This window comes from Mercenaria mercenaria, chromosome 14 (genome assembly GCF_021730395.1).
Source record: "Mercenaria mercenaria strain notata chromosome 14, MADL_Memer_1, whole genome shotgun sequence".
Taxonomy (NCBI): Eukaryota; Metazoa; Mollusca; class Bivalvia; order Venerida; family Veneridae; genus Mercenaria; species Mercenaria mercenaria.
Window position 1 is genome coordinate 27,769,601 of NC_069374.1, and position 25,660 is coordinate 27,795,260.

A 25,660-nucleotide genomic window follows, 5' to 3' on the forward strand; every position below is an offset into this window, starting at 1 on the left:
AAGTATTCGCCCTGGACTTCCACGCAAATCCGTAGTCGAGAAATCCATGAGGTGAAAGCTGCAAAGTAGTCTGGTATTGTCGTAAGTAACTAAAATACTACTAGCAATTTTTCCAGCCTTTGAAAGACGAAAATGTCACAATGACGTATTTGATGAATTAGTGGGATGATTGATTTGTACCTCTTTTTAATCTCTCAGACACTTTAGAATGATGGAACCTTTTGTGAGCCGCATCATTATCATGGATCAACTGGAAACCGCGACGACCAGTCCTTGGACGAATGTCATTTTGTATTTTTGTTTAACAACTTTCAGTACTTTGTCTCAATAAATCATTACAGTGACTGACTTTCCCCGTGGTGTAGGAATGTGAATAACAGTACCCATTGAGTAAAAGATTAAATACAATTCTTTTTTCACACTTCTAGTTGTTTTCGCAATTATTGGTCTACGGTCACGTTTTGGCAGCCACTGTCTGTTGTCAAATTGCCGCTGCGGCTCATAAAAGTATATCCAGGTCTCATCTCCTGCAAGGAGCTATGATATTGTGCGATTATATAAATTTGAGAACATTTTCTTGCCTGCCAGGACGAACCCTGTCTTGCAGGTTTCTCTAGAGAACAACGTACTTAAATGTACGCTCTAAGTTCAGATTGTTGTTCGCTTTTCAAAGCTGCACATACTTTGTTTATATATCACTACACCTGATACAAAACGGAATATCCCCGAAATGGTACGACAGTTTTCTATAAATCTTTGCAGGATTATAAAAGAGTCATTCATGTATCATTCTAACAGTGAAACGCGCGTTTGTTGCTTGATAAAACTTCTACGAAAGTGCAATTGTGTATATACATCATTTACAGATGCCAGATCATTAGGGTATAGTGCAGCTGATATAATAATTCACCTTCCAGTAGGGGACATTGTATTGCATAACAATACTTCATTCACTTGTTTATATTGTCTTCTTATAAAGGATTAAGAGTTAGGTTTGGCGCCAGTAAACTAGTTTAAACTCCCCAGTGGTGGTTCTGTCATTGACCATTTAAAGGCGGTATCCTACTGTGCCCTTTCTTCGTGTATGTTTTTGTCAGTGTGTTACTTGTATGATGTTATTGTATTCACTTGTGTTACTTTGTACATGTACTCAGCCACTGTGTACTGGTATACAGTTTCAAATACCCATATTTCCATATGGAGTGCTGTATGGGCGCCTGCGTTCTTTGAATGACTAGACTACTAATGCCTTTGATTTTTACTTCTGTGTTTCTGTTATTTCATGTTCTTGTGTCTATGTATGCATGTGCTCGGATGCTGTGCTTATGTATACATTTGCCCGTGCCAATATTTCCATGTGCAGTGATGCATGGCTAGCTGCATTCGTTTTAGCTTTTTCGGCGAATGTACTAAGAACGAATGACCTGGACTGCCACGTGACTTAAGTTTGCAAATAAGACTACTTGATAACGCATTATAGATAATTTATCAAAATGATAGATTCATGCAACACTCTGACTGATTGGGTGATAGTGTCTTTTGTTTCACTCTGCTGATTGTGCAACGCTGAATGAAATGTGACGCTGTTTACAGTTTTAAAGCTACTTTTCGCTGAATATATATAGCTAGAATATTGACGTATCTAAAAATGATAAGTTTAATAAATAAAATAAAAAACCTGTTCAAATACCAATATAATATCAATTTACAGAACGAGCTGAATACGGTCTGCGTACAAGAATAATGGTGTGATTAGCCGATCGACTAAAGACTCCTAGGTAGATGTGTGTCTTTCAAACCACTGCTTTATTTTTTTGTCGTAGAATAAACGAAACAAATTAGCACACCTACGAAAGATTTGTGAAAAAATAAAAGAGAACCATTTAAATTGTCAAAGTGTTGTGTTTATTTTTGCTATCTGTAACAAAGATAGATGAAAGAATTACATAAATGATATGAAAACCTCAGACTTATCTTACTGCAATTTGCCGACAATCGGTTTTAAAGATATTTCTTGTTTCTCTGTATTTTTGTCTTGTTTCAGTAATTTAAACTTATTTACTGTTGCGTTCATTTTGCCACTAATCTAGATTGAAACTGTTCAGATTGTCCTCTCATTTATAATTCTTAAACGTAAACATTATGTAGTAACGTATAATGTTTCGTGACTTTTGTTTGTCATCTGCCCATAGAAAATTTGCCAATTCCGCAAGAGTTGCATAAGATGTCGTTTTTGTATAAACCAATTACAGCTGACATTGTCTATAGGGAAATAAATGTAACACCTAAACATTGCTAGAAAACATAAATTTAAAAAGAAATTTTACAGCGTTAAAATGTTTAAAGTCTGACCTTCTTTTGGGTTTTTTTTTGTTTTGCCACCTTGTGGCGTCGTGATATTAACAGAAGACAATTTAATTTAACACTGAAGCAGTTTTGCACGTAGATATCCCCCAAAGTCATGACTTAATGCCATCTACCCGGATACCTAGATTGTATACATCACAGATATTTCTTTCACCTGATTTAAAAATATATTGACATCAAAGTGTGTATGTGAAATACTATTTTATGTTATATATTTTTTTAAATCACGGCATTTTGGCCACATGATTGAAAATATGTTGGTTTAGAAAAATATGTTACTACAATCTACATTTAATGTCCCTTTTCTATACGCAAAAACGCCCACAGGAAGAAAGTATAACAGCCTGTCTTTTTAGCTTCTTAAAGCCACGATAGAGGTCTGGAAAAGTTTCATATTTCTCCTATAAACACGCTGGTTACAAGAAATGTGTCTTTAGACGTAAGCTGTTTTAAAGATTCCTTTTATTAAAGTGCTTGTATACAATTGTATTTGTTTCAATGAATTAACCATAAAAATCATAAAAGTTTGATTCGATATGGGTGGTAATTTCCCTGTCTCTAAAGCTTTGTTTGCAAATAAATGTGAAAAACAAATGATATGGTTAGACTTAGGGTTTAAAGTTTTGTGCACACAGTTACCTACACATACGACATGATATCAGTTAAGAAATGTATATATTCGGTACTTGTATCGCTGCTTAAGGTCGGACATCGAGAATTAATTTAAGGAAATATATGGAATATACATGAGTGCAAGGTCAACACTTACGGACAAAACAACCCTTTCCGGAAGGTCATTTAAATGTAAATAAACAATCGTTATTGGTCAAACTTGACTTTCGTATTGAACAACACTAGTGCTTGATTTTATAAAATTACCTTTACATATTAGAGCTATAACGGTGTGATATACTCACGAGATAAAGACTCGCCCCATCGAAAGTTGGCGTTATTTTCGTTAAATGGTTTAAATTAGTTGGGCAATATCAGACATATACATGTTCTCTGACCGACAAACACAGCCAACCGAAACTCGTACGGTTTATTCACCCATTGTTAAATTCATGTACCTTCCAATGTTTTCCTCGTGCAGCCCGTGAGTGTCAACGATGTGGTTTTATAGGTACATGTGTTAGTCGACAAACGACCATATTTTCATTTTTTATGAAAATTCATAAGTTCTTGATAATGCCGAGGCTAAATGTCGAAGAGAGGGTCCGACTTTTGGCCATGCACGGATGTGGGCTAACGCAAAAACAAGTCGCTAGACGTTTTAACGTCACTCATTTGACAATACTGCGACACTAAAGCGCTTGTCGCTAGGTCTCGTTCGGGTAGACCGCGGGTAACATCAGTACGGCCTGAGAATAGCATACGTCAACGCCATTTGACATATTTGTGACGGCTTGATCCACATCACGTTTATTGTTAGGTAACCAAGAATGGCCTATAAGTCGACATACAGTGAGAAATCCGTTACATCGACCAGGTATTAAATCCTGTGATTGTCCCTTTATACCGTCAACGTCAATGCTTGATCTTTCAGCATGACAACACGCGACCTCACGTTGCACGTGTCACAGGATTTTTTTTACAGACAAGCAACATTGACGTTTTGCCTTGGCCGGCGTGCTCACCGGACTAGGGCGGGTCCATGGGGCGACATCTTGTTGCTGTGTTTGCAGGAAGAGGTGGTCACATGCGCATCAGATTTGCGAATGGAATTGCTCTTTTCTTATTTTGAATCACGATTAATAAAATATTGTACAATGCGTTTGAATGATGCGTTTCTTTTTCTCATCAGTGTACTTTATGGGTCTTTGAACGCCTAAGGTCAAACAAATATTGCACAGTCCGAGTTACACGTTAATTAACATTAAACGAAACAACAATATTTGACAGATAGTAAGGAATTGTTGAACGATAATCACTTCATCAACAATCTAGAAACACATCTATGGAACATGACCTTTAAACAATAAGAATTACCTTCTCGATGACTTTCCATTGCTTTAATTTTGAAACTTTACATGTTCTTTTTTTCATTCAACAACCTGAAAATAAATTTACATCGGTTTTACTTTATGAGAACAATGATGAGCAAATCCTTACTTTTTTAAAACGAGCATATTTAGACTGTACTTTTTTTTAAATGTGAAATAAGTACGAAGAAACAAAGATACCATTAAAAAGCATAGATACGATACTTAAGAAGCCAACAATATAATTTATAAATAGTTTCTTGAAAAGAAGTGTTAATGTAAGAAAGAATGCCATTAAGAACGTCATGCAACAATACTGTCACGTCTTTAATTGAAATTGATGGAAATAACTCATTAAAACATGATAAAGCTGTCTAAATGTACACTGCACTGTAAAGATTAATACGTTTGTCCGTCATCCATATCCTTGGAATCATTAGACAACTAAAGTTAATTTGGCAAGTGATAAGGTCACTTATTGCATCTATCTTGAATAGACTGTTTTGCCTTTAGAAGTTTGTTCATTTATTCCTGAAATTGTTCAAGCTTCGTATGTTTGAACGAAATGAATAGGAACTTTGATTGTGTGTGACTCCTTATGTAGTTAATATACCATTCTGTCTGATATTATTTCATTGACTACATATGAATGATGGTTTGTGTCAAAATATATCAATTGTTAAGATTATAATTTTCGGATGCATTTCATGAAATATATCATGAGAGTATATCTGTTCGAGCTTCACTCATTTACAAAATTTTCAATTTGTCTAGGTGTCCGACTGCAAATCACTCCATACTTGTGCCTTTTCAGTTCAACTGAGCTTTGTTCAGGGTGAGCTGTTAGTATAGGCGTATAGGCCAACGTCCGCCGACAATCACTTTTATTCAAGTAAGGAATTTCTGTTACTTCTAGGGACCACTAGAGTTTAACGTAGGAAACATTTATTCGACTTCTCATGAACCGTTTAATCGATTTTCACCAGGCTTGGTAAGTAGCATCAATATAGAGACATTCCCTCTTCTCCTAAATTAGTTCCTATGGGGGTACACGGCTTCTTCAAAGAGTCGTTAGAGCAGAAAGTAAAAATACTTATAAACGACTTCGTTTCATTATACGATACACAGATCTTCATTTCATCAGTCTTGATCTGTAGCATTATTATAATGTACTCTTTCAATTATGCTCAGAGAGCGGTTGATTGTTGTTTCATCATGGTGAGATTTCATATTGTTCACATGCAGACATTGGACCTCTTACTGACTGCACTAGGGATAAAAAATAAGCATATCTTTTAAAGATGCGTTCCATGGATCCTTCTCAAATAGGAGCATGCGGTCGCTTTTAGCGGCCACTGAAGCAAACAACAGACATTCTTTACTAGGCCCGTTCGATAGAAATTCATTTAACTTGTTCTCTAGCATCCTTGTAAACTGTTGTATTATTTTTACCAAGCACAATTATGATTTAGTGTGACATGCATGTATTCAAAGTCAGATCTTCGAGGTAAGGTGAAGGTGGGCGAATTAAAGCAATAATTGCGTTTATTGTTTGTTGTGATACCTATCGACTGTTTTGACAAGGCATACTCGAGAGGTAAAGTCTAACTCGGAATATTGTGTATATGCATGTTCATTACAGGAACATATTTCAATGAAAGATAGTATAACATAGTCATAGGTCAAAGCTAAAACGCATCGATACTTCATAAGTAATTGGCGCTCTGTCGCAGCAAAAGGTCAACTTTGCGTTTTAGCTGCAAACATGTTTTGAATATAAATAATAAGTAAAAAATAAGTGGGTAATTTGAGTAATTCTTTCTTTTTACAGTATCCATAATTGATTTTTAAGATAAACTTTTAATTCTGTTATCTAAATGTTATTCCTTAACTTATATATCGAGCATATACTAGTATATGTTTTAACAACACTTAATAACTCCCATTTTTGAATGGTACAGTATCTGTTTCTGCCAAGTTTTGTGTGCATGTACACAGGGTATTCTTGAATGTATTATACACTTTTTTCTTGAAGTTTGCCGCAACGTCTATCTACGACGTTTCCCGTAATTTTTTGTTATGACGTTACGTCATTGTGTTATTTCAAAATGTAAACTGCCTGAAGATCTGCACAATTGAAAGCGCTTGCAGTGAAGAATTAAAATTATTGAAAAACCTCAGAAGTCTACTGCTGTTATTCCTTGGAAATTGAACCTCTCTTTTTTTTTAGATAGTCTTTTATTTTACATAAAAATAAACATATATAAAGGACAATGAATACTGGCGGGATTATATAGCGCTATCATGTTTACAGTCATTTTGTTTGAATATGAATTGTAACTGACATTGCAAGGATGAGAAAGATAAATTGCATTTATTTCGGATTCCCATGAAAGTAGCATTGAATGTTTTTGCCTACTAAGTTTAATATATAGTTGACAAGCCAGACGAAGAATAGTTTTAATAATGTGTGCTTTATTATATGTTTCTCGACACGTTGAAATTAGAAATAATACACTTGCGAAAAAGCTATTTACAATAAAAAACTATTTACATTGAAAAACACCAATAACAGACGTGAGCGGTTGCCACTTTATTACAATATATAATAATATTTTTGATATGGTGACTCATTTCGATCAATGATGTTCTGTCGTTACATCTCCCTAATCACAACGTTAGACTGGTACATCTGTTTCGCATTCTTTTGTTTTTTAACATTGTAAGTATTTCGAGGCCCAGTTTCTTTGCCTCGTCGTTATGTCAAAAATTCAAAGCGATGAAACTAGTTTGATAAATTTCGGAACGTTCTCGTACTTTCTTTATTGATGATTACAAACACACAAAAGAAGCTGTGCTTTAAAAAGATAATGATGGTGGTTTTGCCGCTGACATTCCAAGACGATGTTCCTTTATTTGTTCGTTTTGTCCTCGTGTGTTTACTTTGTCTGTGCATGTGTACATGTGTGTTTGTCTTTGTATACCAGTCTTGTGGCTGTGTTTTTTGTAAAGTGGCTTCACCTGTTGGATACTCTTCCTTGTTTTATCAAATTGCGTGTTACATGTTTTTCAAAAGATGGTAGATAATGATTTAACGACTGCCTTTCAACAATCATTAACTATTTTAGATATAAGATAATTTGAAAATATTTAGAAACGTACAACATCTTCCCTGACGGTTTCGTGATATTTGTTAAAGGCAAAATATTTTATTATGTAGTACATCCCTATGTATTCAATAAATACGTAATCTAACCAAGAAGTAAAATCATATATAATTGTACTCCAAATTGAACACTGGCAGGTACATGCAATTTTGCATGTCAAGCAATCGTTTGATATTGGATGTATCTTTTTATACTTTTAATAAGCTGTCTGTACAGTCAAGGGGAATTATTCGATAAAACAAGTGCTTCCTAATTCAAGTATATGACTGACAAGCCTGACAAAGAAACGAATTAAGAAAATATGTGATTTCAGAAATTTCTCTACCTTGCTGTATCTGTCACCGGATAATTGGATAAACCTCACGATCCAGCGATCTGTGTGAACAGATAGCAATGTTTACAGCACCCCTGAGCACACTTGGAGAAAATTGGATCATGTATCAGATAATGTATCAGACTTACTTAGCAGATATTTTCGCTGACATTTGGAAACAACAAAATATTTCAAGAGAAGCCAATATTGATTTGTATATATGTGCCAAATTGGAAGAAAAATCATGAATAATATGTTACGTAACGTCCATACATATACCACGGGCTTTAGAAAACTATAATAACTAGTAATCTTCAAAAAAGCCGAAATCATGGAAATATTGATATACAAATATTGATTTAAAACATGATTTAATAGTTTCAAAATCCACCATACCATATTCTCCTCGGCGATGTATGACCATTTTGTGCCGATTCGCCGTAAAACCCAACTAACTCACTCACTTACCATACCATATACTATCTACAGATTAAGTAATATGAATCTGATGAAATATGAACTGGTGATTTTCGAAATGTCACGAAAATAATCTGTAGACAATCGACTGTTTCTTGATGTGGCAAGAGTTTCGCCTTGTTCATTATTCATTTTTGAAATTATAATGCATATCTGTCATTATATATGACGTATAGGTCTAGGTTGATCGTAACAACTGAGCCTTGGGCTAAATGCCAGACCAAGACCTTGACATTTTGCATGGAAGGGAAAAATGAAGAAACACAGACTTGACTACCTGTAGCCTCTAGACTATGATATTATTTTGTTCTTTCTTGTGCAAAATTATTGTTACGATTGTAACCTGTCTACGCAAAAATGTTCTATTGAACTACTTTTATTATTCAATTTAAAATTCTGATGTGCGTTGTATTTTCCAGTTGTTAAACTGAATTAAAAAACGTTTTCTAACCTTGAGCAGTGTATTAATTCCGATGTATTTTTCAGGGATAAACGTCACATCGACACAATTATTTGGCGGCTTTTCAGTTTTTGATGGTGGTGAAAGACCACATGTGCTCATCCATGCATTATTTCAGACAAGGGCGGAAACCAAGGTATAACTGCTGAAAGTCCGTAAGATCTATAGATGACTGCCTGACATAAAATAATTCTACACCCAATCGTGGTTACGAGCCAAAAGAAGTGAGTGGCAGTGATTATATGTCAGTAAGCACACTCAGTGTTGTTATATTTTCTGGTTCTTTGGGATCATAAAATACTGTCATTTTTTACAATTATGCCGGCCTAAGGTGGCGTAAGGAGGGATGTTGCACATTCCATTACCTCTCACGAACAGACTCAATCAATTTAACTAAGTCTGCTAATATATTGCTCGGTTGCGTTCTATGCTTCCAAAGGATCTTTTCATAAGTGATAATGTTTATGCGGTTTAACAGGTAAGGGTTTATTAAAAGAGTCGAACCTAATGAAATCTAAGCTGGGACGAAGGTATTTCCGGCTTAAAGGGATATATTTTATGGGCAGAACTGTTTTGATGTTATGATGTTTTGTATAAGAAGCTTGAATTATAGTATTCTAGTTTTCTCCCATCAGTTCAATTTATTTGAAGATATAATCATTTTACGTTTCAAGCTTTCCTGTCCTTTGGCTAAATTGGTAAACTGAAACTGAATAATTTGATTTAACGCCTATTTTTATACAATGATATGTTCAATGGGTTGTACATAATAATAATAATTATTATTATAACAATATTAATAATGACAATAATAACAGCCTTATTGTAACAAACAGTCATGACCGCACACCTCACTTTGAGGTCATTTTACCCCTATTGCGAATACCAGTGCTTAAAGCATCAAATGGTACGCCCAGACGAGCTGCATATAGAGGTTCAAAGCCCCCGGTTAGTGGCGCCATCATATACTATTTAAGATAGAAATACTACACACTACCCTACCCATAGAGTCTTACCAACAATAAAGATCTATCGTTTATGTGAAATAACTAGAGACAAAACTAAAATTTCAGTGGCTGCTTTTGTTAAATATTTACGGATGTTCCCTAATTCGTAGATAATTCAACATTGCTGTATGACATTTACGATTTACACGATCTTTAAAGTTTTCGTCAAGAAATGCACCGAGGTATCTAATTGTGCTTTCACGTTTGAAATCATCACCAGCAATGTTAATGGAATTTGTAAAACATTTGTTCAATTGAGGTCTGCTACCAAACATAATAAATGTAGTTTTGGAAGTGTTCATTTTCAGTCTGTTTCTATTCATCCGGTCATTGATTGAAACTGCGCACATTTCAAGGTCTCCGATCGCTTGTGATTCTACGAGTATATAATATCTTCCGTCATATGTGCGTCAACATATAGGTATTAGTGGTTTTCTAAAGCCAAATTTATTCATCTGAGTAGCAATGTTGTTTGTTTATTTATGCATTTTGCGGACAAGACAGACAAAATTATAATTGGGGGATTTGTTATCTGCAAAAGATCTTTAAACTGGATTATCATTCGTCAATTTAATTAAATGTAATCATTTCCGATATTTATGCAGACAGATAACAAAGGTTAATAACTCTCAGGTGTACCGTTTAAACAAATTGGATGTTTTATTTGATATATTTCAACAAATGTATGATCAGAATTCCAAAAATTAAGACAACATGTTTTACAATTTTGCTATACAAAAGCTGGTTTCTATTATTCATTCCTTCTGTTTCAACTTTTGTAGACTTAAAGGATTTTCCATATTTAATTGTTATTTAATCAACTATGTTACGTTTCCAAGTGATATTTTTTGCTGTGTGTAAGAATTTTGTGACTTTCTATAAAATGTTTCGCTTTACTTCATTTAAACTGTATTATTCTTGAAAGAAACTTTGTGATATATTTTTACCGAAAAACTTCTCTCATTTAAATTATGGTATCTGTTTGAATACTTTTGAAGACAATACAACTTTGTGTGAACATTTTTTTTCTTTTTTCCTTTGTGATAATTACGCTTAAACATACGTTGTAACTTTTAAAAAGGATTAAAGATTTATCGTTTTTTATATTTTCATGAGCAGACCTTAAATCGCCAAGAGAAAGATTTTTTTCTTATTTTCGATATACCGCTTACTTTTCCCAATCGTAAGTCCATTTGCAAAATGTACTCTGATTCATCGAGTACAAACGCCTGTCCAAGTAAATGGGTAACTCAGGTTTAAATGTAAACACTGTATCTAAAATAGTGCTCTGGATCGCCTGACATATACAAAAATGCTGACAAATATTGGAAGTAACACATTTGATAGAGTGTTTGGATTTAAGACGCTTATAAATCCTTTATATTCGATGTTAAGGCTTTCAAGCGCACATTTGACATAACTAGTAAATTTGGATTTCAGACAATTGCGAAAAAATGTACGAAAACGTATAATTCCATGACATTACGCAATGTCATTTCAACAACACGTGGGAGGATTTAATGACTGGTTTATAATTTCATGTTTGCAGCACTACCCAAGGATGACAATTGTTCTCAACGGTTGTTCCACGGCTACAAGACTAGCGAGTATAGCAGTGTTACAGTATAAAATGGAACTGAAAGTTCATCGTAGGACTTCTTTCTAAGCCGAGTAATCAATTTTATTCCATTTCTTTTAAAGTTGAGTTTATTTCAGTTGATTGCTGAAACTTATACGAAGTTCCACAATAAATATTCACACATATATTTTCGACTGATACGGAAATGCGAAATTTAGTGGAAATCATTGAAGCTACTGGAAAAAAGGAATTGTTTGTTTCAAGACATTGTAAGATTGAAATATCTTTCACTCTTTAACAAGATAATCTTAAACTATGCTGCATCTGGTGCTTACTCGGTGAAAGACAGTCCAGTAAAAAATTAATAGATGTATTCTCTATGTCTTGTTTCTGTAAACATGTGTTAGTATCTCTACGTCGTTTTGAACAGTAACTGATATCCCATTTTCCATTCCTCGTATAACACCAGACAGCTTGAGAGAGGAACAATCACATATTTATAGCATTTAAAGGCTGTGATATGAAAAACGACCCGACTTATTATGACAAATATTTTTTTTTTTATTTGAACTACATACTAATGCATACAGCAGCGGAATTACTGAATCAAATAAAACCAAATGCATCATATTACAGAAGGCTTATAAAGAACACTTTATGAATATAATACATTATGCAATATCATTCATTATGATACAACTTTCAAAGTGGCTTTAATGTGCAATATGTTAGCAATAACTTACTTCCAAGTGATAAGCATTTGGAACTTATTTGAAAAAGTCGTTCAGAACTAACATCCTTATTGCAGTTTCATTTTAAGAAGTATATGATTAAGTGTCTTGAAAACCGTTAACTCCATAATGGTGTGAAGATGAAAATGTCACTGTGTTATTGTGCACATTGTATAAACATCTTTTTTTTTTTAATAAACGCAGTGCGAAACACGCAGTTCAGGAAGCTTTTAATGAACAAAGACTCTAATATTGCATTGATATTATCTTTGAAATATAGGATATGTCTTCTTTGAGTACATATGTACCAAGATGTCATTAGGAGTACATTATGTACCTAGATGGCATTAGAAAGAAGTAACACTTAAACCGACTTTAAATCATACGTTGTATAATGCCGATATCTTCCAGATTTAAAAAAAAAACATGGTGTGATTCGAGACGTTATATAAATTGAATAATATTCTTACCGTTTTGTGTCCGTATTTATATCACTATTCTGATTATTTATGTTTAAATCTTACAGTAAATAGAGATTACAGTCAAACGGCGACAGACAGGCTACTTATGAAATGTCAAACTGCTACTTTATTGTACACAAAAGAGACTTTTGACAATACTCTTACTGGCAATATGATATTAAAATGTATCACGAGAGCAGTTTTATTGCCAAGACGAAGGTTTAGTAACGTAAGCGCTTTTTGATGTCTAACGTAGCAAGATGACAAATTAAGATTTTCTGCAGTATTGTTGTTCTAAAAAAATGAGAATGTCTTATATTTAAACACGGAATAGGAACTATTATTAAATGATTCTTTGATGTATAAGTCGCCAATCCAATAGATTGTGCTGCTGACTGTGCAATATTTCTTGCACTAAATTTTTCTGATTAAAGTCATAACCTGATGACAACTATTTCTGACCTCATATAATATAACACTTGGTAGTTAAAACACTTATCATTAATCACAATTATTGGCCGGAGTATTGACCCTCGGTCAATAGTTTATACTGTTGACCGGCATGTCATTCAATTTATGTATACTATGAATAGACCAACGATCAATTATTTGTGTTAATTACGAATTTTAATTCATTTTATTTTGTTGTGGTCGCACCATAGTATAGGTCATATGGCGACTTTCCAGCTTTGATGGTTGTGGAAGACCCCAGGTGCCCCTCCGTGCATTATTTCATCACGGGCGGACACCTGGATAGAACCAACGACCTTCCGTAAACCTGCTGGATGGCTCCCTCATGTGAAGAATTCAACGCTCCGATTGAGGTACGAACCCACATCGGTGAGGAGCAAGTGCGTCGAACTCAGCCGCGGAGGTCCCGATTTGTAATTCACCACAGGAAAGTTGGGCTAAAATAAAAATGTACAAGAAAAAAATGAAATTTATTTCCGATGTCATGCTTGCTGGTCAATAGTCAAATCGATTAACCCTCGGTCCTTCGGACAGGTATAGTAGTTTTAGAAACGTTAAACGAGGTTTACTAAATAGTAATATTTGTCAGAATACTTTGACATATAACAACACCGTTTGAGTCGAGAAATAGTCATGACCGTTTCGAACGGGTTTTAGTTGCGTCCGCTTGTTTTTTTTTTTCTTATGTTTTTTTTTTTATGTTTTTGGGGTTAACACCGTTTTCAACAGTATTTCAAATATGTAATGGTGGGCAGTTAATCTAACCAGTGTTCCTTGATTCTATACCAGTACAAACCTGTTCTCCGCATTGCCAAGACTTAGTAACTGCCAACTTCTTCACATGAATCAGAGGTGGAGGAAGAATGGCACAATGTCTTCTATCAAATCAATCACGGAGAACATAACTTTGTACAACAAGTTAAATAACACAAAACATTTTCTTCAGAAATGAATACATGAAAAATAACTACCAAGAAACAGAAATTTGAAGCCAAAACATCATTATTATAATTTTTATTATGCCACATCCGGATAATGATCATATTCAATTATAAATAATCCAAACCTTATTCGTATGTGAACTAAATCTTACAATACGGATTTTGTTCTGTACATTGGGACTGTAAATGATTGAAGCTTTTAAGAACAGTTCATATTGTTTATAATTGTAATTTATCTTCGGCTTCCCGGGCTAGAGGGCGTGGACGGTAGCATTCAGTTCCACTACCTTCCATGAACTGGCTCAATCAAACCGAGCTTGCAACATTTTCGTTTTTGTTGTGTTGAACGACCTATGTAGTTTCCAATTTTTCTATTAAGTTTGATATTACATTATCACATATATGAAGTGAAACCGGAAAAGCTTATATTTTGTCAAAATGTGCTAAAAACAGATGAGTTTGCACATGAATGCGAAGGTAGTTTTATTGGAACTTTTCTCTGGTAGAATCCGTAACATAACAGTTTTTCTTACAGTCAACAGTCCTTACTATGTATATATGATCGACCATATAACATGGCGTTAATGGTATCGTTCGGGTTTCTATATATTCGGTACAGTGAGGTAATTGATTGCCTTGTTGGTTTGTTTTGTATAGGGTAGTGCCGTGTTGGATTGTCAATAGAATCTGCATTCCACATTAAACATAACGTATCTGTCCCGCTAGAGCAGTTTAAATGAACAATAACATTAATGTATGGCCAATATGCACTTTATATGTCGTCCAATGTAATAAACTATGTTTGAATGAAATCAACAGGGATCGTTCTCTATTTTGCACTGACTTCACCATTGATAAATAAATAATAACTGAAAATGTACTGTCTCAGTTTGCTACTAAATTACTAACGATAAAAATTCCTTTAAATATGAAATATATTTGCAAATTATAATTGACTATGACACTCCCAGACATTAAAATAATGTAGAAGCATCGTTAAAATACAGAACTTGATAACAGATAGATAGGACTTGTGATAACGGTACTTGCTACTAAAATGTCTTAATTGAAAGAATTTCAGTCTAACTGATTTCATCAAATTGTAGTTTTATATACAAATAGTTATTTTGCATTCCAGAGTAAATGATTATAAGATTAATGCCTGGACCTAGATCATGGCTAAAAATACTATAAGTCAACATAGGATATTACAAGAGAATCTTTTCATATTGAATTCATTAAACGAAATTCATTAATATAGTAAAATACAAGGCTCTGTCTAGCATTCAACCTGTTTAATAAAATCGTTCAAGAAAGACATAGAATTTGTAATATTCTTTAAAATTTGCTCACGTTTTCAAAATCAATTCGACCAGTTTATAATGTCAAAATGTTATTACATTAGTGTAATACCAAAATTATGAAATGGTTATAATTCTCTTCCATAATGTCAACATGTGATACAAAAACTTATATTTTGTGTAAATTTCTTTTCGTTTATACTAAAAACTGACTTGCTGCTAAACAAGTCTTTGCCTGGCAGCTTGTCCGTTTTACAGTGCAAGCGAGATTATATATTAAGCTTTAGGAAAGTTTGTGTACTATCAGGACATAAGTGATACGCAAGGGACATCATTGTCTTCAGCTGCTGGATAGGCAATGAGACATATTCCTTATCAGATGGGTAATTGTGTGATAGCTGAAGACATTTGAAAATAACATTCTGACCTGACAGAATATGTTTAATAACTTATACGTGCATTTTAGTGGATATCATCACAGTGACACTTCGTATTAAACAAATCCTTTGATCAAATCGGGGAGTTACAGACAAAAGGACGTACCAGGATAAATGAGTGTCTTCTATTGAATGAAAATATGATACTTAACATTGAAAGAGTCTGTTTGCTCCAAATGCTTAATTTAGTTACGAAATTATGTAGGATATAATCAGATCTATGTATTAATGTCGTTAAACACGACAAAAAAATCTTAAGGCATATGAAATGATTTAATGAGGGTGTAACCCGAGTGAATTATTCTACGCGGCACATAACTCACTCGGAATGTTTGTGTTTAAATAAATTATGTTAAAACACGTTTCTGCTACGTATTGTTTCGATTCTAATATGTCTTTAATGTATACCAGCGAATTAATTAGGAAAGCACGATTCCATGGCTCACATATCTATTGTGCGACGGGACGTTAACGAGACCGTATTTTAATAATATCAAATATGTTGGGCACCTAATGATCGAATCTAAGTTTTCCAATTAAGTGTATTACCGCTCTATTATATAACTTTTATATACAATGGTATATCGCATATGTTCCATATAAAAATCACAGTCTCTGTGAAACTGAAACTATTTATCTCCATTCAATTTAAATGTGTTTACTATGTAATCGTTCTACGTTTAAAAAGAAATTCGTCAGATTATTTGATAGATTTACTCAATGGCATATACAGTCAGCTCAATGGAAACATATCTGATTTGTGAAACTAACTTCAACTCGGGTGTGTTTCTTCAATCAAATTAGGTGAACACGTTTTTTATATAAATCTGGATCGATAGAAGATATCTACAACTCCCTTGAGTACCATAAGAGAAAATTGGATCATTTAATAGACAGATAGATAGATAGATATACGATCGTACAGGATATATTAAAACAATTTCATTGCATAAAGCATATCACTAGCATATTTTAAGATAATAAAATCTTAAAAGTAGATCCCTCGGAAGCACCGAGAACAAGGCAAACAGTGAAAATTGCAGACTCGGTTTGATTGAGTCTGTTCATGAGCAGTAATGGAAAATGCAACACTGCCCACGCCCCCTAGCACCGGCTTAAGCAGTATTCAATCTTCAAATTTAAATGAGTTGAAATCGATGATCCCGAAGGACCAGAAAATATAAAAACACTGAGATGAAGTCGGGGCGACTTTTTACGGCCGCCACACAGCACTTAACACCCGCTGTTGTGAAGTAAATAAAATCTGAAAAGTAGATCCCTCGGAAGCACCGAGAACAAGGCAAACAGTGAAAATTGCAGACTCGGTTTGATTGAGTCTGTTCATGAGCAGTAATGGAAAATGCAACACTGCCCACGCCCAGATTGATTACGATGAAATAATAACAAAATCAAAATTATTCTTAACAACACTACTAAATCATTGTATTCCCGTTAACGTACACGTAATTTTAAGAGACGGACATATAGTGTTGTTCTACTCAGCTATAACTGTACAGAAAAGACTCGTTCCCGTGAGTTAATACCACTAAGTTTTCTCGTGGCAATGCAAAAGTAGCTCCCAAGCTCATGACATAATAACCATAATAAGAATTGGGCACCCTGCACCGTTTTTATTTTTTCTGTGTTCTGTTTCATTACTCCATAGGAAGGTTTTGATATTTTATTAAATATGACAACATAAGTCTGTAAATGACATATGACAGTCATATAATGCATCTGCATAACTGAATTCACTCTTGTTATACTGTCTGGTCCTTTCACTGTATTTGTACAAAATCCTTCCACCAACCCCGGTGCTACGGAGTATAAGAGGTATTGCATTTTCCATAATCTGTAATGAACAGATGAAGTGAAACCGATTCTGATTTAGTTTTTGGCTTCCGAACGGTCTGTTTTATGTTTAACTATCTGAAAGGTAATGCTCTAAAACAGGTGACATATTTTATTTGTGCAAATTACGTACTGTCTTGTGTATCTGTTGCTTACGGTGGCACAGATGCGGTCTAGATACGCGCGCACGTAATAACTAATACGTGCGCATGTACTAGTTTAAAAACATCAGCGTACAATAGTATGTGCGCACGTACTAGTAATTAAAACGTCTGTGCTCGTACTAAGTAATATGTGCGCTCGGAATAGCTGTTTCGTGCGCATGTACTAAGTATTACGTACGCACAGGCGTTTATACCACTACGTGCGCAGATGGTTTCCTATACTTATACGTGTGCACGTATTGGTGTAAAAAGTATCTGCTCATATATAATTTATTACGTGTGCACGTAATAGCTATTTCGAGCGAACGTATAACTTAAAGTATCCGATCACAAATAAGCAAGTTCTATATAGCATTGCTATCAAAATATATCAAATATTGATGCCTGGTTAACAACATATAGTTTTGGTACCATTTGAACTGTATTGTCTAATTGTCTACTGAAAAAGAAAATATAAATTACATTACAAAATTATGTTACAAAATTTTCATTTTTTACTTTACAGTCTTCAGTGGTACTTCCATAAAAATTCAGTTATTACAGACAGTTATTACAGACTAAGATTTATCATTTCGCAGTCATACAACATGTCTGTAGTGATTAGTGCATACTATTTATAGTCATTTGAATTACTAATTCTTGTTCAGCGGACAACTCTTTTCAAATGATACCAAAAAACATGGGCTCACCAGGCATCGAAACTTACGTATTTGTTGATCGCATACCTTAAAACGTGTACAGATGTTTCTTATACTAGTATGAGCGCACGTATTTAATATGTGCGCTGATGTTTCTGTACGAATAGGTTCACATTATATTTAATATTACGTGCGCACGTATTAGTATATAAAACATACATGTCTCCTCTGTTTCACCGTAGTTGCTGCTATGTTGCTGCTATTTTTAATTGACTAGCCAACACATTGTGATTTGTGATATTTAAAATAATTCTTCACTGAAAGGCAAAATGCCGCCACTGTTTCATATATTTACTTATATTTACTTTACTTTTCATATATCAAACTAAATAGTTGATCAGTTTCTAGTTTCCAGAATTACGGGAACATTCGAATTTTCGTAGTTTTTCTCATGCACTTTTATAAACCGTTGCAACGGTTTATTTTTGTAAACACTGATATTTATATAACGAGAAGCGACATTATTTTAGACACTATCATCACGTGGACAGCAAACCAAAAACTGCGCATGCGCATATTTTGCTTCCGTCACTAATAATAGAACGCACACGTAAGTATAGGTATCGTACAGTATTATGGTGTTTTTATTATTAGTAATATGTAAATAAACAGTCAGTAGCACTCGCGTTTAAAATGAAATATATAAGAAATTAAATAAATGGTTGGTTTGATGGCGTAGTAGGTTGAGTGGATGGATATGTATATTCATTTTGTAGTGATACTTTTGACGGTTCCAACCTTGCATCCGACCATCATTTTTTTGTTGTTTGCATTACATTCTTTGTATAAGTTTGTTTTTCTCTGGTTTCTAATTCATTGTTTGGTTCTTATTTTCGTACAAAATCGGTAGAATCTTTAAATCAATCGATAATGAAATTATAACCGGGTTTTGCTTTTATAAAAAAAAAAAAATGTAACCAGTACAGATTTAAAAAATATCACGGGAAAGCTTCAAAAACATAAGATCTTATTAAAGGCGGAGTGTTTTAAAACATAATTACTTGTCAATAGTATCATATATAAGTTAGTGAACAAGTTAGAACTAGATTAACTAACTCGTTTTGTCTTCGTTGAATCATATTGAAGAAAAGAGGTTAAATACATTTTTAAAAAGAAAAATTTTACGGTTCCGGGAATCGAACTCCCGACGAAAAGGTATAATACGAATACCGTAACCACCCGGTCAACGAGAAACACTGACTGAACCGTTAACGTAGTTTTATGTTATTGTTTTGTTTGTTTACCTTTCAAAACGCCATAATATTGTGTGATATCTATACGTATGCGCTCTATTGATTATCATGTTTGGTGTCATTTTCTCTCACTGTCAGGTGATGTTTGCAAGGTCCTCGCTGAACGGAATTCTGTTTTTATAAACCGGGAATCCTTTAAATTATCAGAAATAGTTGACGAATGTTTGTATTTTTAATTTATTAGGAAAACAAAGATTTTCAACAGAATTTGATGAAAAATACATTATTAGAACATCAAATATGCGACATAAAGGTAAATATAGAAAACGTTTGAATTGTTAAAATTTCACACCATGATGTGTGGGTTAGTCGGTTTAATATTCAGACTTCCCGTTTGATGATTGTATTTTTATGCTTTATTCTATGTCTAAAAGGCGTACAAAGAAGTTCATTTATGAGGCAGTTTAGATGGATTACCTTAGAAATAACGTCGTTATTTCGACTTAAAGTCATGCAAATGGAAACTAAAATCTGCTTTTAAAGTCAACATTTATTATTAGCATGTGTCAAATAATGCGACTTATTGAAGGAATATATAACCAATTTTTGATAATTATTCTCCCAGCTTTGTGATATTATTATATTACCGATTATATTCTATTGCCGAACTGGTGACCTTTCCCCGAAAATGTAATAAAATCTATCACAGAATGTGATTTATAAACGTCTTGAGAATCATATAATTCAGTAAGATCAAGCGTGTAAAACAGCCGCCACGGTTATCTGAAATATTGTCATCTTTTCTTGCGAGATTTATTTCATGGAAGAAACAACTAAATAGGTTATTTTCATTTTGTTGAAAACTATAATGAAATTAACTGTCTGACTTGAATGTATGGAACTTTGATCAGTGTAGATGCATTTATTGTCAAATATATGTTAAAAACCATAAGAAAGCATCCTAGCATAAAAATAGTAAACTCGATTTGAATATAAACTTCATCATTGCTTTTTATTCATACTGGATATATTGAACATGTGTACTGGACGACAAATTTTTACAGTAACCAAATATGTAGAGACTTACCCTAAATTATCTTTACACAGGGGCAATCCTAATCCTATCTATGTTATTTCAATGAAATGGAAAAGAAATATGTTTATGCTGCCTGCTATACAGGGTAACACAGTAATGCATCTAACATTTTACTTTCAGAACTTTTGTTGGTTTTCACTTTTGTAGAAGATCGTCTGTTTGAAGACAAGGTCCTTTCACTACAAAATATTTCACACTTTGATATTTGCATATTTTTCTGTTCACATTACTGACTACTGAAGTAATTATGCATGATTTTTTTCATGCCTAGAGCTAAAATGTGAATGGTTTGCAGGATATAATTGATACATGCACCAAATTACTTAAGCTCAAAAACGTTTAAGCGGAGCTGTCTCCATCTGTTTTCCAAATATTATATTCAGTTTTTTTTTCGTATTTTGGCTCAAAAAACTCTTTCCAAAAATGATACTATTTTTATACTGTGCACTTTGGTGCATTTAAATACATATATATCTAAAATAGGCAGTGCATACTTGAATGTTGTGTTTTAAGTCAACAACCTCAAAATATGTTAAGTTTCAATCCACTCATACAAGTGGTATACAAACTTATTCCACCTAGTAGGAGGAGGCCGGCGCTAAATTAAGTGCGATTGCTCTTTATGTTCTTGAATTGTCCAGTTATAATTATATGAATATTTCATAAATTATTGCAAATATTTATTATGACTAGGTGAATGAGCATTATTATTCGTAGCAATAATACAGTATATGAAAAGTAACTGATAACATACAATTCATACACCCACTTCCTTTTAACGCTAACTAACCAATTAAATATATTTCAGGTCATTGTAACAAACGCGATAATGATCCAAATTAGGTGACAGTTTGCTAACTGAACTACAGACAAACCTTTATTACGCAGCCAGTAAAGGGAGGAACACAGGTTGGCTGTTAAAGGCATGTGGATGCGAAAGACGACATGTTGAAATTAGAACAAAAGTCAGTCTGGGACGTTTGTTGACTGGCTGTTTTAAGCGAGCGACTGTTTAAAACTGTTGGCGCTAAGTCAGTTTCAACTGTATTGCGTCTGCATACATAGTTTAGTTTAGGAAAACATGACACAGTATCAAAACATACAAATTGTTGTCAGTGATGAATGAGTCATACAACTGATTATGGCCTAATTTTAAGCAGTATCACAAGGAACCAGCCATAATATAAATCGACTCTTTCGAGGAATTAAAAAGAAAACACCCATTTATACTAATAAGTGACAGGAATCTTAGTATTGATCAAAAATTTTCCTGCACAGTTGTCTTCCTTGTGTGCTTTACAGATATAGTCTGATATAAAGTAGTTCTGCACGTTCGGATCAAAATTAGTTCTAACCATTCAAAAAGAAATTCAAAAAATGACACTTTAGATTATACTTAAAAAGAAATCAGCAAATTACACGATATAGTCTTATGTTTTATTCTTTCGCTATACTGATTTGAACCAAATAGACCTCGCATACGTTTTCGTAATGGGCGTCTCTGGGGAAATCACAATTTAATAACAATTTCACTAACAGATTCTTTTCTACAATGTAGATTTTAATGAAACTTCTCACAGTCGTAAATAGAAATATTGTTTATAATAATATTATGGTAAATTAAATGTGTAGGTCAATTGCGCCTGTTTTCAGATATTTGCCCATGATTGAAGATTGAATATGCACATTACATTCTTTGTTAATTAATGCTCCAAACGTTCTTATATCATTGTATATCATATTGTATTTTTAGAAAGATTGTTATGTTGCCGTTGTAATGAATACACTCACGTGTTGCAGTTAATTCATAAACGATTTTCATTCCTTGCATACTGCGCCCAGGCTTTATTGTGCGTTATCCGTATAAATAGAGAATATTAGGTATGCCCATTGTTTTCTCGTTTAGGGCAAACCCATGATTTTAACTGGGGACCATACGCCGCTTTTCATGGAATTACACGCTTGTGTATCATTGAAGGTTCCGCCGTATGAATACATCTGCGGATGTCTCTAAATTGTTTTTGTACTTGTAGCATGTGTAAATGTTGAGTTCTGCGTGGACGGTAGCATGCATTTCCACTACCGTCCATGAACAGGCTCAATCAAACCGAGCCTGCAACATTTTCGTTTTTATTCCATTTCTTCTCTTCGTTGAGTATACGGTTGAAAGATTATTGATCAGTTTAAAGTTTCTTAGGCAAAATAATGTTCCAATGATTATTATATGTCTTTTACTTATATTTTTACCGCCAATCAGTGTAAAAGACAAAATACAAATTGCATGATTAAAGGCATTTTGTAGTACTTTGATGTCGATGCTCATTAGAAACCATACTGACTGATTATAAAATCACACGCTGTAATGGACATAAATCACGGCTTTTAATTTAGTTAAAGGCCAGAGCTGATTTGTATTTCATGTCGTCGTTTACATATCGGAAGAGTATTTTATGTTTCCATAAAATATTACCTTTGTGCGTTGATCAAGCTAATATCAATGCAATGTACAAACGGAAAGGCTTACGGGTAAGATAATTTTTACTTTTTTAGCAGAAAGTCTCGGAATCGATGACTTGTACTACCTCGTCTCCGGCTGTTGAATGTGAAGATATATTATCTGTTAATTTCCCCTAGGAGCTTGTAAGATTGTCTTGTCCATCAAGTTTATAACGCGTAGACATTAATGTCACCAAAATATTTCTTGTGAAACGAAGCTGATTTGTATAGATATTTGTGACTGTGTAAGTTTACTTCAAAGACAAAATATATCTCTTAGAATTTCTACATTGATCATGTTAGCAGTCGTTATTAGGCCAACTGAAATGAAAAACACAAATGTACGTTTCTTAAGATGAATTCTACTTTAGAGTATTAATTTTTCGAAATAAAACTATGTAAAGAGTCAAGTTGATTGACTAAGTTTATATTTTATATAATTATTTCTATTTTCGGGAAGATGATTTCTAGAAAATGTAGTCTGAGTGTGCACATTGATATCAGAGTTACTACCCTTGAATTAATTTAAAGCTACAATGTACATTTTTGTCAATTCGGTAAGATTTTTCAATGTAAGGAATATTTATATTCAGTCGATACACGTATTTGGTTTGGGCGTTTGTGGTTTCTTTATAGTTGCTGTCCTGTAAATATTCTGATTTCAATTAATACTAGACTTTTGCGGGTAATTGGGTCATATCTTATAAATCTTAGGAGAAATTGTCACTGAAATTGTGTGATTTCCCCTAAAATTTAAAGTTTTTTTTTGTGTCTATGAAAAGCAACAGTGAAACACTTTTGAACGTGTTTACGCATGCGAAGGTTTGGGACTTTTGTGGCGACCTTAGCAAGCCTTTGACGGCGGAGGAATGCGTCATGGTCTCTTCGATACATTGTGTCAGGCAATGATGTGTTCCTGGTAAGAATTACAGACCTTCCGTAAGTCAGCTAGATGGCTTTGAAACCGGTGTGCGTAATAAGAGTATCAAATAAATGTAGTTTAATAACCACAATAATTATGCCAGAGAGAAAACACTTCACTTCAGATGAAAGTCATATTTTTAAAGCTGCTAAGTTCTACACAGATAGAAATAGCAACATTAATGTATCAGTTTGATTTTTCATCTGAATGTTTTCAAATGCAATGTAAAACTTTCATCACGCCAGTAATAACTTCCAAAACATTTGTTTGCTGATATTCTATCTTTGCAACAAATACCAAAAATGAATGCTCTAAAAGTTTGAATTTAAAGATGATAAAATTCCGAAAATCTGTTCTTTTAATTAGCATTATATAGACACGTAAATGAACGCGTTGCAAACATGTAAAGTTGATACAACTTACCTTTATGACGTTTTTATTTGGCTATAAGAAATAATATCTTTACATGATGACTTGTGTTTTAAATGCACGCCTGAAAATAGAAATACGCCATGTTCAGTATGTTCTCTCATTTTCGAGGTGCATGCATAAACAAACGTTAAGATCAAGGCAGTATACTGTTGTGGAAAAAAGAGTGGAATACTTACAACCTTCTTAAAGACAGGCTTGAAATAAATGGCCATAAATGCCATTTTTTTCCGGGAGAAAAAAATGGCAAAAATACCATTCTTTACTTGGAGTCAAAATGCAACTTGCATATTTCTAATTGGGATTTCTATTAACAAATTATTTTTTGGCTATTAATTTGACTATTCTTTGACAAATACAGCCTAACTAATTTACAAACATTGACTAATATTCAATTAGAATTGCCATGTTTTAAGGTATGCTGAAAACAAACTAAAGTAGTCGAAAAGTAAGTCGTATTTTTGAGTTTTATAAAGAATATTAACCTAAATTTTCTATTCATTGTTAATAATATATAACTGTATGCACTTCTGCCTAACAGAAATGCTATTTACAATCACTTTCTGAACTGGCAATTTCTTAACCTTGTTAAGAAAGGAAAACAAATCTGCTTCATATGTTATTAGATATACATGACAAGTGTCAAATCATGTCAACAATTTCTGATACATGTTATTCCAACTGTACGAGATTAATTTTATTTTCTTCGTATTTTGAGGCAGAGGTTGCGATTGTATCCGACATGTGACATATTTCTTTCTGTCTAGAGAATCATCCAATTAAATAACATAAAACGCGAAGTCATATATGAGTGGCATTGTTCTGAAAACGGCATTTTAACGCGATATTTAACAATCGGATTAATCATCCATCATGACTGGGGTTTCTATGAAACTGTTTGACGTAATTGGCTTCAAAATTAATGTTGTCAAAAATGAATACAAGTTAGGGGGTTATGCCTTTAGTGCATCAGTAAGTTGATTTCTAACATCACTGACCATGTGTAAAACATAAAAAGTGCAGTTTTGCAACTTTTTGTTGAAAAGTTGAAAAAAAAATCTCCAAGTCCATAAAAACATTTAGGGTCGGGTCAGAAATTTAGGATAGGTCGGGATAC

General features: G+C 33.6%; 1 protein-coding gene across 14 annotated transcripts in view; it reads right to left on the reverse strand.

The window, feature by feature from the left end:
* LOC123527108 (G-protein coupled receptor dmsr-1-like) overlaps nt 1–25,660 on the reverse strand; it is a 442,014-nt gene that overhangs the window by 136,471 nt on the left and 279,883 nt on the right. For 11 of the 14 annotated variants that reach the window (XM_053523126.1, XM_053523120.1, XM_053523124.1 and 8 more), the window contains 2 exons: nt 24,538–24,607; nt 4,357–4,421 (listed from right to left, as the gene is read on the reverse strand). The gene's annotated coding sequence lies outside the window, so the exon portion shown is untranslated. The remainder of the gene's footprint in view (nt 1–4,356; nt 4,422–24,537; nt 24,608–25,660) is intronic. The other 3 variants (XM_053523130.1, XM_053523128.1, XM_053523129.1) reach the window with 1 other exon arrangement.